General features: G+C 41.2%; 1 protein-coding gene across 19 annotated transcripts in view; it reads right to left on the bottom strand.

The window, feature by feature from the left end:
- lrrfip1a (leucine rich repeat (in FLII) interacting protein 1a) overlaps positions 1-15,306 on the bottom strand; it is a 109,337-nt gene that overhangs the window by 34,033 nt on the left and 59,998 nt on the right. The window lies entirely within an intron of this gene.

The raw sequence follows: 15,306 nt of genomic DNA, 5'->3' as shown, positions 1-15,306 counted from the left end.
TGGCAGGTTCACACACAAATAGGCATTTTGGCCTCAATAGGCAAAAGGAAGCCCAAAAGGTCCTTTAGACCTAAAAGTGAAAAGAAGCTGTTTGGGTTTGGCCAGTGTGTGCTCTACAGATTGTGTGTGATGACATCTGCGTGTGTCAGAAAGGGAGACACAGAAATAGCACATCTGGCTAGGGCTGCTTCTATGTGAATATAGGAAGGCCTGCATGTGTCTATACATGATTGGGCCTGTATATTACCGACAGAGAGAGATTAAGGGAGCCAGAGACTATGCTTTGTTAATTCACTCCTTGCACACCTAGCATGCCTAACATGACTGCCCGTGTATTCAAAGTATGAATGTAGTCTGCAAAGCCTGGCATTACATGACTGACATGACTGGCATGACTGACATAACTAATATGACTGGCATGACTGGAATGACATCACTGGCATGATGAACAAAAGTAACATGACTGATATGACTGACATAACTGGCATGACTGGAATGAGTGACATGACTGGCATGACTGTAATGACATGACTGATATGACTGACATGACTTATGTCTGACATGACTGGACTGACATGACTGATATGACTGGACTGAAATGACTGACATGACTGATATAACTGACATGACTGGACTGACATGACTGTTATGACTGGACAGACATGACTGGCAATACGACTGACATTACTGGCATGACTGACACATACTATACATATACTATAGATATGCATACAAACTATACATACATTTAGGTAGAAGTGTGTATGTGTGTGTGGTAGTGTATGTACTCAAACTATAACAACATATACTAATACATATACATACATAAGCATACATAGAAACTATACATACATGTAGGTATAAAGGTGTGTGTGTGTTTGTGTGAGAGAGACAAAAAATAAGCCAAATATTAGTTTGTATGAGCATGTGTTAGTCACTGAGATATGGGTGGGTATGGCTAGGGAAGTGTCATTGTGAATGCTATAGGAAGGCCTGCTTGCGCCTGTATGTGTGTGTGCCTGGTTAATAGACATAGAGAGATCTAGGTAGCCAGAGCAATGTTTACTTAGGGCACAGAGATGGGAGGGGGAATGTGGGTGAGTGTGTGTGTTTCAGCCTGCGTGCGTGTGAGAGGGAGAAGGTGACAGAAGCACTTTAACATGCATTTTTATGCATTGTATATAATATTGCACTGTAGAGCCATACGATAACCGATTTGGATGAAACTTGGCAAATTTGTTCAGGATGACAGTGTGAATGGGCTTGTGCATTTTGGTCAGAATTGGATAAAATATGAAAGAGCTTCAAGAATATGAATATTATATGTATCGTTGCTGTCCATTAAAAAAATAATTAGCAAGTATAAGTGGCCTAAGATCCAAAATCTTTGGATAGTTTTTTTTTATTTCACACTCTGTAGAGTATTATAAGACTTTGCTTGACATGATAGTATGAAAATCCTAGGAGGAGTATGAAAAGTGATGATTTCAAACTATTGTTAACTGTAAATGAACTGTGCATTTTTTAATAGTACATGTAATGGGAAAGTTGTTCGCACTAGTGCAAGGAATCAAAAGAGTCCAATTGCATGTTCCCAAGTGGAAATATGTAGGGGATATACTTGCTTTTTTGCAATAGCGCCCCCCAGTGGCCAATCGACACCCGGCTGGAGTATGTCATAGGGGGTGCGCACTTGCCCACACCCAAGAGGTTTCGTGCAGATCAACCAATGGTAAGCCTGTCAAACCTGTGCTGATCACTGATTGGCCGATTACGTCAGCCATTTTGGAAGTATGGCGTGTCTGCTTTAGGACCTGGTTCCCATAGGCCCATAGATGATGTCTGCCAAGTTTCATGTGGATCGGCCAATCTGAGTGCATGGGGCAAATCTTTGCATGTTATAGCGCCCCCTAGCAGGTGAGGTATGGCAACCTCTGCTAGCTGCCCCAGACCCTCAGAGGGAAGCTGTCTGTGAGGTGTCATCTCATTGCATGCAAGTTTTTTGCAGTTAGAGCTTCATATGCGCAAAATTTACTATTGAGTTTACACCCTCTCATTTGATTGGCTTATACTGACTAGGTAGTGAAGAAATTAGCATTTTTGTTGGATACATTTTAAAGTTCAGACTCTTCTGAACGTTTTGATACCACATATGTGCATGTATGTGAAAAATCCAGGGACTAGTTCGCGCTCAAAGATGTGTGTAATTTTGCACATTATGCAAATTAACTCGAAATCTAAGTGGGCGGAGCTAAAGGGTCCTTGAGGCTTTTTTGTTTGGTTTGAGCCAAGGAATCCATCAGAAGTGGAATTTCGTTTCTAGGACCTACGGTGTAGGAGATATGGACCAAAACGCAAAATGCTGCGCTATAGCGCCACCATCAGGCCAATGTGGGTCATTGTCTGGGTTTCCCTCATTGCACCTCTGGTGCATCTGTCTGCCAAGTTTGGTGTTTCTGGGCCTTACGGTCTAGGCTGCAGTATGCGTTTTACAGCCTGAAAAATAATAATAAGAAGAAGAAGAAGAAATATAGCCGCAAGCGGCGATTGGCGGGTTCACACACAAATAGGCATATTTTGGCCTCAATAGGCAAAAGGAAGCCCAAAAGGTCCTTTAGACCTAAAAGTGAAAAGAAGCTGTTTGGGTTTGGCCAGTGTGTGCTCTACAGATAGTGTGTGATGACATCTGCGTGTGTCAGAAAGGGAGACACAGAAATACCACATCTGGCTAGGGCTGCATCTATGTGAACAATATAGGAAGGCCTATATTGTGTCTATACATGATTGGGCCTGTATATTACAGACAGAGAGAGATTGAGGGTGCCAGAGACTATGCTTTGTTAATTCACTCCTTGCACACCTTGCACGCCTAACATGACTGCCCGTGTATTCAAAGTATGAATGTAGTCTGCAAAGCCTGGCATTACATGACTGACATGACTGGCATGACTGACATAACTGATATGACTGAAATGACATCACTGGCATGATGAACAAAAGTAATATGACTGATATGACTGACATAACTGGAATGAGTGACATGACTGGCATGACTGTAATGACATGACTGATATGACTGACATGACTTATGTCTGACATGACTGGACTGACATGACTGATATGACTGGACTGAAATGACTGACATGACTGGACTGACATGACTGTTATGACTGGACAGATATGCATACAAACTATACATACATTTAGGTAGAAGTGTGTGTGTGTGTGTGTGTGTGTGGTAGTGTATGTACTGAAACTATGACAACATATAGCCTACTAATACATACATACATAAGTATACATAGAAACTATACATACATATAGGTATAAAGGTGTGTGTGTCTGTGTGTTTGTGTGAGAGAGAGAGACAAAAAAAGAAGCCAAATATCAGTTTGTATGAGCATGTGTTAGTCACTGAGATATGGGTGGGTATGGCTAGGGAAGTGTCATTGTGAATGCTATAGGAAGGCCTGCTTGTGCCTGTATGTGTGTGTGCCTGGTTAATAGACACAGAGAGATCTAGGTAGCCAGAGCAATGTTTACTTAGGGCACAGAGATGGGAGGGGGAATGTGGGTGAGAGTGTGAGAGAGACTGAGAGTGTGAGTTTCAGCTTGCGTGCGTGTGAGAAGGAGAAGGTGACAGAGGGACTTTACATGCATTCTTATGCATTGTATATAATACTGCACTGTAGAGCCATACGATAACCGATTTAGATGAAACTTGACAAATTTGTTCAGGATGGGATTCTGAATGGGCATTTTGGTCAGAATTGGGTAAAATATGAAAGAGCTTTAAGAATATGAATATTATATGTATCGATGCTGTCCATTAAAAAAATATTTAGCAGGTATAAGTGTCCTCAAATTCAAAATCTTTGGATTGTTTTTTGATTTCACACTCTGTAGAGTATTATAAGACTTTGCTTGACATGATAGTATGAAAATCCTAGGAGGAGTATGAAAAATGATGATTTCAAACTATTATTAACTGTAAATAAACTGTGCATTTTTTAATAGGACATGTAATGGGAAAATTGTTCGCACTACTGCAAGGAATCAAAAGAGTCCAATTGCATGTTCCCAAGTGGAATTATGTAGGGGATACACTTGCTTTTTTTGCAATAGCGCCCCCCAGTGGCCAATCGACACCCGGCTGGATTATGTCATAGGGGGCGTGCACTTGTCCACACCCAAGAGGTTTCGTGCAGATCGACCAATGGTAAGCCTGTCAAACGCGTGCCGATCACTGATTGGCCGATTACGTCAGCCATTTTGGAAGTATGGCATGTCTGCTTTAGGACCTGGTTTCCAGAGGCCCATAGATGATGTCTGTCAAGTTTCATGTGGATCGGCCAATCTGAGTGCATGGGGCAAATTTTTGCATGTTATAGCGCCCCCTAGCAGGTGAGGTATGGCAACCACTGCGAGCTGCCCCAGACCCTCACACGGAAGCTGTCTGTGAAGTGCCATCTCATTACATGCAAGTTTTCTTAAGTTAGAGTTCCATATGTGCAAAATTTACTATTGAATTTACGCCCCCTCATTTGATTGGCTTATACTGACTAGGTAGTGAAGAAATTAGCATTTTTGTTGGATACATTTTAAAGTTCAGACTCTTCTGAACGTTTTGATACCACATATGTGCACGTATGTGAAAAATCCAGGGACTAGTTCGCGCTCAAAGATGTGTGTGATTTTGCACATTATGCAAATTAACTCGAAATCTAAGTGGGCGGAGCTTAATGGTTGTATATTAATTGTCCTATTGAATTTAGTCAAGGAATGCATAGGAACTGGAATTTTGGTTCTAGGACCTACGGTGTAGGAGATATGGACAAAAAGTCAATATGGTCTGCTATAGCGCCACCATCAGGCCAATTTGGGGTCCCTGTATGGGAATCTGGTCCTTGGAGGTAACTGAACCTTTTTGCCAAGATTGGGTTTTCTAGGCATTACGGTCTAGGCTGCACGATGCATTTTATGTCAAAAAATGGGCAAAAGAATAAGAAAAATAAGAAATATAGCCGCAAGCGGCGATTGGCGGGTTCACACACAAATAGGCATATTTTGGCCTCAATAGGCAAAAGGAAGCCCAAAAGGTCCTTTAGACCTAAAAGTGAAAAGAAGCTGTTTGGGTTTGGCCAGTGTGTGCTCTACAGATAGTGTGTGATGACATCTGCGTGTGTCAGAAAGGGAGACACAGAAATAGCACATCTGGCTAGGGCTGCATCTATGTGAACAATATAGGAAGGCCTGCATCTGTCTATACATGATTGGGCCTGTATATTACAGAGAGAGAGAGATTGAGGGTGCCAGAGACTATGCTTTGTTAATTCACTCCTTGCACACCTTGCACGCCTAACATGACTGCCCGTGTATTCAAAGTATGAATGTAGTCTGCAAAGCCTGGCATTACATGACTGACATGACTGGCATGACTGAAATGACATCACTGGCATGATGAACAAAAGTAATATGACTGATATGACTGACATAACTGGAATGAGTGACATGACTGGCATGACTGTAATGACATGACTGATATGACTGACATGACTTATGTCTGACATGACTGGACTGACATGACTGATATGACTGGACTGAAATGACTGACATGACTGACATGACTGGACTGACATGACTGTTATGACTGGACAGATATGCATACAAACTATACATACATTTAGGTAGAAGTGTGTGTGTGTGTGGTAGTGTATGTACTCAAACTATGACAACATATACTAATACATACATACATAAGTATACATAGAAACTATACATACATATAGGTATAAAGGTGTGTGTGTCTGTGTGTTTGTGTGAGAGAGAGAGACAAAAAAGAAGCCAAATATCAGTTTGTATGAGCATGTGTTAGTCACTGAGATATGGGTGGGTATGGCTAGGGAAGTGTCATTGTGAATGCTATAGGAAGGCCTGCTTGCGCCTGTATGTGTGTGTGCCTGGTTAACACTAGAAGCGCCAAAGCTCCGGTCATTTGACCGCTGTGACGTCTACTAGAAGCGCCGCCTCTGGTCGACCTAATTATACCTAGAAGCGCCGAGCACCGGTCACTTGACCGCAGCAGCACAAAAAATAATAATATCTTTGCACTGGATCCAATTTCAGAACCCTCCTTTCATGACTTTTCCCAGAATTGTCCTTTTAATAAACTAGTATTTTTACATTGTTAAAAGAAACCCTGCACATGCTAGTTTCAATCGATTTCGCTCGTATCTCTGTAATATTGTCGTCGTCGCCTACACTTCAAGACTGTGATTCTCTTTTCTGCCAGCGGGTGTCGCAAAGATTCGCATGTCATTTAATATTTAGTATAACTAAATAAAGATCAATAGTTTTCAAAACTAAATTATTCAAAGTTCAAACTGATTATTGTGTAAAGACAAAACGGAATTCGTCCGTTGAACGAAAGTGAAAGTGTTTCACTTTCCAAAGTCTTAAAATATATACTTTATTTATTAATATTATTTAATATATACTATATATAAGTTTACATCAATGGTTTTCAAACCGTGAGAGCGTCTTGCTTTGCCTAATAAATGCTTTAGTAGTTTGCAGGAATTCTGCGAATGGTAATTAGCCTACTTATCAAGTCAATATCTCAAATAAATGATCTCTCGGGTATAATCCCTCTTCGCCAGGGCTAGCTGTTAGACACATACATTATGTATGGCTGCTTTTGACACACTGGCATTACAAAAGAATTAAGCAGAATGCAAGTTACGTATGTAAATGCATACCTTTGCGAGCGAAACTGAGATGATGGCATGGGCGGTGCTGTTATGAACACTTTATTCACAATAGCATTCATGAGGCAACGTGAGCTATAAATTCGTCGGGACGCGGCTACACAGTTTGAGTGAAAACTCTGCTTGGGCGATCGAACAGCAACACAGTTTGCTTGAAAGCTCGGTTTTGGCGTTTGAACAGCAACATAGTTTGCGTGACTCCTCGGTTTGGGCGTTTGAACAGCAACACAGTTTGCTTGAAAGCTCGGTTTGGGTGATCGAACAGCAACACAGTTTGCTTGAAAGCTCGGTTTGTGTGATCGAACAGCAACACAGTTTGCGTGACTCCTCGGTTTGGGCGTTTGAAAGGTTGCATAGTGCATTATATATTGTTCAAACAGTGCATGAACATTAACCACAGCGGTGGAGGTTTATTCTCAAGTTCACAATTCACTACATAAATGTAACTTAATTTGAGGTGGGGAACGACACTTATGCAATATACGCTAAAGAGAGACGGGATGCACCCGTTGTTGGCCTGTAGCTGTGTTCTACAACCTCCAAAACCTGGCTGTAATTAATAAATATTGTTCAAACAGTGCATGAACATTAACCACAGCGGTGGAGGTTTATTCTCAAGTTCACAATTCACTACATAAATGTAACTTAATTTGAGGTGGTGAACGAAACTTATGCAATATACGCTAAAGAGAGACGGGATGCACCCGTTGTTGGCCTGTAGCTGTGTTCTACAACCTCCAAAACCTGGCTGTAATTAATAAATATTGTTCAAACAGTGCATGAACATTAACCACAGCGGTGGAGGTTTATTCTCAAGTTCACAATTCACTACATAAATGTAACTTAATTTGAGGTGGTGAACGAAACTTATGCAATATACGCTAAAGAGAGACGGGATGCACCCGTTGTTGGCCTGTAGCTGTGTTCTACAACCTCCAAAACCTGGCTGTAATTAATAAATATTGTTCAAACAGTGCATGAACATTAACCACAGCGGCGGAGGTTTATTCTCAAGTTCACAATTCACTACATAAATGGAACTTAATTTGAGGTGGGGAACGAAACTTATGCAATATACGATACATGTAAATCACCGAATGGTGATAACGCTCGGTGATAACACGGTCGTTAGGACGTGGGATCACACATCGGCTATTCACCGATCAAACACCTCATTTGAAACGGCAACACAATACGGCAAGATAAAAAAGTGAACATTAGAGAGGACAGAGGCAACTATATTCGTGAAGCCATCCGTATCATTTTAATAATTTTGCGTTTTGTTACGCAAAGGTACATAGCCTACCTTTTATAATGATATTTTTGTAATTATTTTGCCTATTTATGCTTTTTGTTCTTTGTCTAACACAAAACATTATAGACATTTATTTGTAGATTTGTTATGTTCACCTACAATTCACTAACATACACAACTTTTAGACATTAAAACTTGAAATGGCGTAACATTGAGTATACAAACAAACTTGCTTTAGCTCGGTCTACGGGCTTCACTTTGCTACTCTGAGTATCGAACAAGCTTTTTGTGGATGTGGGGGTGGAAGGCTGCAGCGCAGTCTGTAGCATTAGCAAGACAAAAGACGTGAACGCTTCACAGTGGGGGTGCGGGCCAGTGGGTTAGTGGTGTGGCGAACGAACATGATAATATAGTGACATATATGCCAACAGAATAACACACAGACAAATAAGCAAACTATTACACTAACCAAGCAAACTATTACACTAACCAAGAAACAAAACTGAAACTATATTTTGCATTTACGTTTTCGCACAAACCAGGAAATGCAATATGAAACTAAACAAAACTGACAATGGGAAAGCTACTGAGAACAAGGTCACAAGGCACTGATTCTAAAAGGTTTAGTCACATTAATTTGTTAACATATTGACGTTACGTGCAAATGTCACCATTACGAATATTTTGTTTGGGCGGCTCATTCTTCCTTTTGTGCAAAACGCCATCTAGCGTTAATTATGTGTCAGTACCAGCTCCCCTGTGTAAAGACTCAGCGGTCTTTTGACCGCCCGAGGCGCGCTTTAAGTAGGTGAAAACAACACGGCGCTAGTAGGAGGTGGTGAAATCGGTCAGATGACCGGCCCTCCGCGCTTCTAGGTATAAGTATGTAAATGAGGCGCGGCGCTTCTAGTGTTAATAGACACAGAGAGATCTAGGTAGCCAGAGCAATGTTTACTTAGGGCACAGAGATGGGAGGGGGAATGTGGGTGAGAGTGTGAGAGAGACTGAGTGCGCGAGTTTCAGCTTGCGTGCGTGTGAGAAGGAGAAGGTGACAGAGGGACTTTACATGCATTTTTATGCATTGTAAATAATACTGCACTGTAGAGCCATACGATAACCGATTTAGATGAAATTTGACAAATTTGTTCAGGATGGGATTCTGAATGGGCTTGTGCATTTTGGTCAGAATTGGATAAAATATGAAAGAGCTTTAAGAATATGAATATTATATGTATCGATGCTGTCTATTAAAAAAATATTTAGCAGGTATAAGTGTCCTCAAATCCAAAATCTTTGGATTGTTTTTTGATTTCACACTCTGTAGAGTATTATAAGACTTTGCTTGACATGATAGTATGAAAATCCTAGGAGCAGTATGAAAAGTGATGATTTCAAACTATTATTAACTGTAAATAAACTGTGCATTTTTTAATAGGACATGTCATGCGAAAGTTGTTCGCACTACTGCAAGGAATCAAAAGAGTCCAATTGCATGTTCCCAAGTGGAATTATGTAGGGGATATACTTGCTTTTTTTGCAATAGCGCCCCCCAGTGGCCAATTGACACCCGGCTGGATTATGTCATAGGGGGCGTGCACTTGTCCACACCCAAGAGGTTTCGTGCAGATCGACCAATGGTAAGCCTGTCAAACGCGTGCCAATCACTGATTGGCCGATTACGTCAGCCATTTTGGAAGTATGGTATGTCTGCTTTAGGACCTGGTTTCCAGAGGCCCATAGATGATGTCTGTCAAGTTTCATGTGGATCGGCCAATCTGAGTGCATGAGGCAAATTTTTGCATGTTATAGCGCCCCCTAGCAGGTGAGGTATGGCAACCTCTGCGAGCTGCCCCAGACCCTCACAGGGAAGCTGTCTGTGAAGTGCCATCTCATTACATGCAAGTTTTCTTAAGTTAGAGCTCCATATGCGCAAAATTTACTATTGAATTTACGCCCCCTCATTTGATTGGCTTATACTGACTAGGTAGTGAAGAAATTAGCATTTTTGTTGGATACATTTTAAAGTTCAGACTCTTCTGAACGTTTTGATACCACATATGTGCATGTATGTGAAAAATCCAGGGACTAGTTCGCGCTCAAAAATGTGTGTGATTTTGCACATTATGCAAATTAACTCGAAATCTAAGTGGGCGGAGCTTAATGGTTGTATATTAATTGTCCTATTGAATTTAGTCAAGGAATGTATAGAAACTGGAATTTTGGTTCTAGGACCTACGGTGTAGGAGATATGGACAAAAAGTCAATGTGGTCTGCTATAGCGCCACCATCAGGCCAATTTGGGTCCCTGTATGGGAATCTGGTCCTTGGAGTTAACTGAACCTTTTTGCCAAGTTTGGGGTTTCTAGGCATTACGGTCTAGGCTGCACAATGCGTTTTAGGTCAAAAAATGGGACAAAGAATAAGAAAGAAAAATCCTAACAATTACAATAGGGTTCCCACACTATGTGTGTGTGAACCCTAATAACAATTACAATAGGGTTCCCACACTATGTGTGTGTGAACCCTAAATATAGCCGCAAGCGGCGATTGGCGGGTTCACACACAAATAGGCATATTTTGGCCTCAATAGGCAAAAGGAAGCCCAAAAGGTCCTTTAGACCTAAAAGTGAAAAGAAGCTGTTTGGGTTTGGCCAGTGTGTGCTCTACAGATAGTGTGTGATGACATCTGCGTGTGTCAGAAAGGGAGACACAGAAATAGCACATCTGGCTAGGGCTGCATCTATGTGAACAATATAGGAAGGCCTGCATGTGTCTATACATGATTGCGCCTGTATATTACAGACAGAGAGAGATTGAGGGTGCCAGAGACTATGCTTTGTTAATTCACTCCTTGCACACCTTGCACGCCTAACATGACTGCCCGTGTATTCAAAGTATGAATGTAGTCTGCAAAGCCTGGCATTACATGACTGACATGACTGGCATGACTGAAATGACATCACTGGCATGATGAACAAAAGTAATATGACTGATATGACTGACATAACTGGAATGAGTGACATGACTGGCATGACTGTAATGACATGACTGATATGACTGACATGACTTATGTCTGACATGACTGGACTGACATGACTGATATGACTGGACTGAAATGACTGACATGACTGGACTGACATGACTGACATGACTGGACTGACATGACTGTTATGACTGGACAGATATGCATACAAACTATACATACATTTAGGTAGAAGTGTGTGTGTGTGTGGTAGTGTATGTACTCAAACTATGACAACATATACTAATACATACATACATAAGTATACATAGAAACTATACATACATATAGGTATAAAGGTGTGTGTGTTTGTGTGAGAGAGAGAGACAAAAAAGAAGCCAAATATCAGTTTGTATGAGCATGTGTTAGTCACTGAGATATGGGTGGGTATGGCTAGGGAAGTGTCATTGTGAATGCTATAGGAAGGCCTGCTTGCGCCTGTATGTGTGTGTGCCTGGTTAATAGACACAGAGAGATCTAGGTAGCCAGAGCAATGTTTACTTAGGGCACAGAGATGGGAGGGGGAATGTGGGTGAGAGTGTGAGAGAGACTGAGTGTGCGAGTTTCAGCTTGCGTGCGTGTGAGAAGGAGAAGGTGACAGAGGGACTTTACATGCATTTTTATGCATTGTAAATAATACTGCACTGTAGAGCCATACGATAACCGATTTAGATGAAATTTGACAAATTTGTTCAGGATGGGATTCTGAATGGGCTTGTGCATTTTGGTCAGAATTGGATAAAATATGAAAGAGCTTTAAGAATATGAATATTATATGTATCGATGCTGTCCATTAAAAAAATATTTAGCAGGTATAAGTGTCCTCAAATCCAAAATCTTTGGATTGTTTTTTGATTTCACACTCTGTAGAGTATTATAAGACTTTGCTTGACATGATAGTATGAAAATCCTAGGAGCAGTATGAAAAGTGATGATTTCAAACTATTATTAACTGTAAATAAACTGTGCATTTTTTAATAGGACATGTCATGCGAAAGTTGTTCGCACTACTGCAAGGAATCAAAAGAGTCCAATTGCATGTTCCCAAGTGGAATTATGTAGGGGATATACTTGCTTTTTTTGCAATAGCGCCCCCCAGTGGCCAATTGACACCCGGCTGGATTATGTCATGGGGGGCGTGCACTTGTCCACACCCAAGAGGTTTCGTGCAGATCGACCAATGGTAAGCCTGTCAAACGCGTGCCAATCACTGATTGGCCGATTACGTCAGCCATTTTGGAAGTATGGTATGTCTGCTTTAGGACCTGGTTTCCAGAGGCCCATAGATGATGTCTGTCAAGTTTCATGTGGATCGGCCAATCTGAGTGCATGAGGCAAATTTTTGCATGTTATAGCGCCCCCTAGCAGGTGAGGTATGGCAACCTCTGCGAGCTGCCCCAGACCCTCACAGGGAAGCTGTCTGTGAAGTGCCATCTCATTACATGCAAGTTTTCTTAAGTTAGAGCTCCATATGCGCAAAATTTACTATTGAATTTACGCCCCCTCATTTGATTGGCTTATACTGACTAGGTAGTGAAGAAATTAGCATTTTTGTTGGATACATTTTAAAGTTCAGACTCTTCTGAACGTTTTGATACCACATATGTGCATGTATGTGAAAAATCCAGGGACTAGTTCGCGCTCAAAAATGTGTGTGATTTTGCACATTATGCAAATTAACTCGAAATCTAAGTGGGCGGAGCTTAATGGTTGTATATTAATTGTCCTATTGAATTTAGTCAAGGAATGTATAGAAACTGGAATTTTGGTTCTAGGACCTACGGTGTAGGAGATATGGACAAAAAGTCAATGTGGTCTGCTATAGCGCCACCATCAGGCCAATTTGGGTCCCTGTATGGGAATCTGGTCCTTGGAGTTAACTGAACCTTTTTGCCAAGTTTGGGGTTTCTAGGCATTACGGTCTAGGCTGCACAATGCGTTTTAGGTCAAAAAATGGGACAAAGAATAAGAAAGAAAAATCCTAACAATTACAATAGGGTTCCCACACTATGTGTGTGTGAACCCTAATAACAATTACAATAGGGTTCCCACACTATGTGTGTGTGAACCCTAAATATAGCCGCAAGCGGCGATTGGCGGGTTCACACACAAATAGGCATATTTTGGCCTCAATAGGCAAAAGGAAGCCCAAAAGGTCCTTTAGACCTAAAAGTGAAAAGAAGCTGTTTGGGTTTGGCCAGTGTGTGCTCTACAGATAGTGTGTGATGACATCTGCGTGTGTCAGAAAGGGAGACACAGAAATAGCACATCTGGCTAGGGCTGCATCTATGTGAACAATATAGGAAGGCCTGCATGTGTCTATACATGATTGCGCCTGTATATTACAGACAGAGAGAGATTGAGGGTGCCAGAGACTATGCTTTGTTAATTCACTCCTTGCACACCTTGCACGCCTAACATGACTGCCCGTGTATTCAAAGTATGAATGTAGTCTGCAAAGCCTGGCATTACATGACTGACATGACTGGCATGACTGAAATGACATCACTGGCATGATGAACAAAAGTAATATGACTGATATGACTGACATAACTGGAATGAGTGACATGACTGGCATGACTGTAATGACATGACTGATATGACTGACATGACTTATGTCTGACATGACTGGACTGACATGACTGATATGACTGGACTGAAATGACTGACATGACTGGACTGACATGACTGACATGACTGGACTGACATGACTGTTATGACTGGACAGATATGCATACAAACTATACATACATTTAGGTAGAAGTGTGTGTGTGTGTGGTAGTGTATGTACTCAAACTATGACAACATATACTAATACATACATACATAAGTATACATAGAAACTATACATACATATAGGTATAAAGGTGTGTGTGTTTGTGTGAGAGAGAGAGACAAAAAAGAAGCCAAATATCAGTTTGTATGAGCATGTGTTAGTCACTGAGATATGGGTGGGTATGGCTAGGGAAGTGTCATTGTGAATGCTATAGGAAGGCCTGCTTGCGCCTGTATGTGTGTGTGCCTGGTTAATAGACACAGAGAGATCTAGGTAGCCAGAGCAATGTTTACTTAGGGCACAGAGATGGGAGGGGGAATGTGGGTGAGAGTGTGAGAGAGACTGAGTGTGCGAGTTTCAGCTTGCGTGCGTGTGAGAAGGAGAAGGTGACAGAGGGACTTTACATGCATTTTTATGCATTGTAAATAATACTGCACTGTAGAGCCATACGATAACCGATTTAGATGAAATTTGACAAATTTGTTCAGGATGGGATTCTGAATGGGCTTGTGCATTTTGGTCAGAATTGGATAAAATATGAAAGAGCTTTAAGAATATGAATATTATATGTATCGATGCTGTCCATTAAAAAAATATTTAGCAGGTATAAGTGTCCTCAAATCCAAAATCTTTGGATTGTTTTTTGATTTCACACTCTGTAGAGTATTATAAGACTTTGCTTGACATGATAGTATGAAAATCCTAGGAGCAGTATGAAAAGTGATGATTTCAAACTATTATTAACTGTAAATAAACTGTGCATTTTTTAATAGGACATGTCATGCGAAAGTTGTTCGCACTACTGCAAGGAATCAAAAGAGTCCAATTGCATGTTCCCAAGTGGAATTATGTAGGGGATATACTTGCTTTTTTTGCAATAGCGCCCCCCAGTGGCCAATTGACACCCGGCTGGATTATGTCATGGGGGGCGTGCACTTGTCCACACCCAAGAGGTTTCGTGCAGATCGACCAATGGTAAGCCTGTCAAACGCGTGCCAATCACTGATTGGCCGATTACGTCAGCCATTTTGGAAGTATGGTATGTCTGCTTTAGGACCTGGTTTCCAGAGGCCCATAGATGATGTCTGTCAAGTTTCATGTGGATCGGCCAATCTGAGTGCATGAGGCAAATTTTTGCATGTTATAGCGCCCCCTAGCAGGTGAGGTATGGCAACCTCTGCGAGCTGCCCCAGACCCTCACAGGGAAGCTGTCTGTGAAGTGCCATCTCATTACATGCAAGTTTTCTTAAGTTAGAGCTCCATATGCGCAAAATTTACTATTGAATTTACGCCCCCTCATTTGATTGGCTTATACTGACTAGGTAGTGAAGAAATTAGCATTTTTGTTGGATACATTTTAAAGTTCAGACTCTTCTGAACGTTTTGATACCACATATGTGCATGTATGTGAAAAATCCAGGGACTAGTTCGCGCTCAAAAATGTGTGTGATTTTGCACATTATGCAAATTAACTCGAAATCTAAGT

This window comes from Brachyhypopomus gauderio, unplaced genomic scaffold (assembly GCF_052324685.1).
Source record: "Brachyhypopomus gauderio isolate BG-103 unplaced genomic scaffold, BGAUD_0.2 sc40, whole genome shotgun sequence".
In the NCBI taxonomy this organism is placed as follows: domain Eukaryota; kingdom Metazoa; phylum Chordata; class Actinopteri; order Gymnotiformes; family Hypopomidae; genus Brachyhypopomus; species Brachyhypopomus gauderio.
This window is presented reverse-complemented; position numbering and strand designations above follow the sequence as displayed.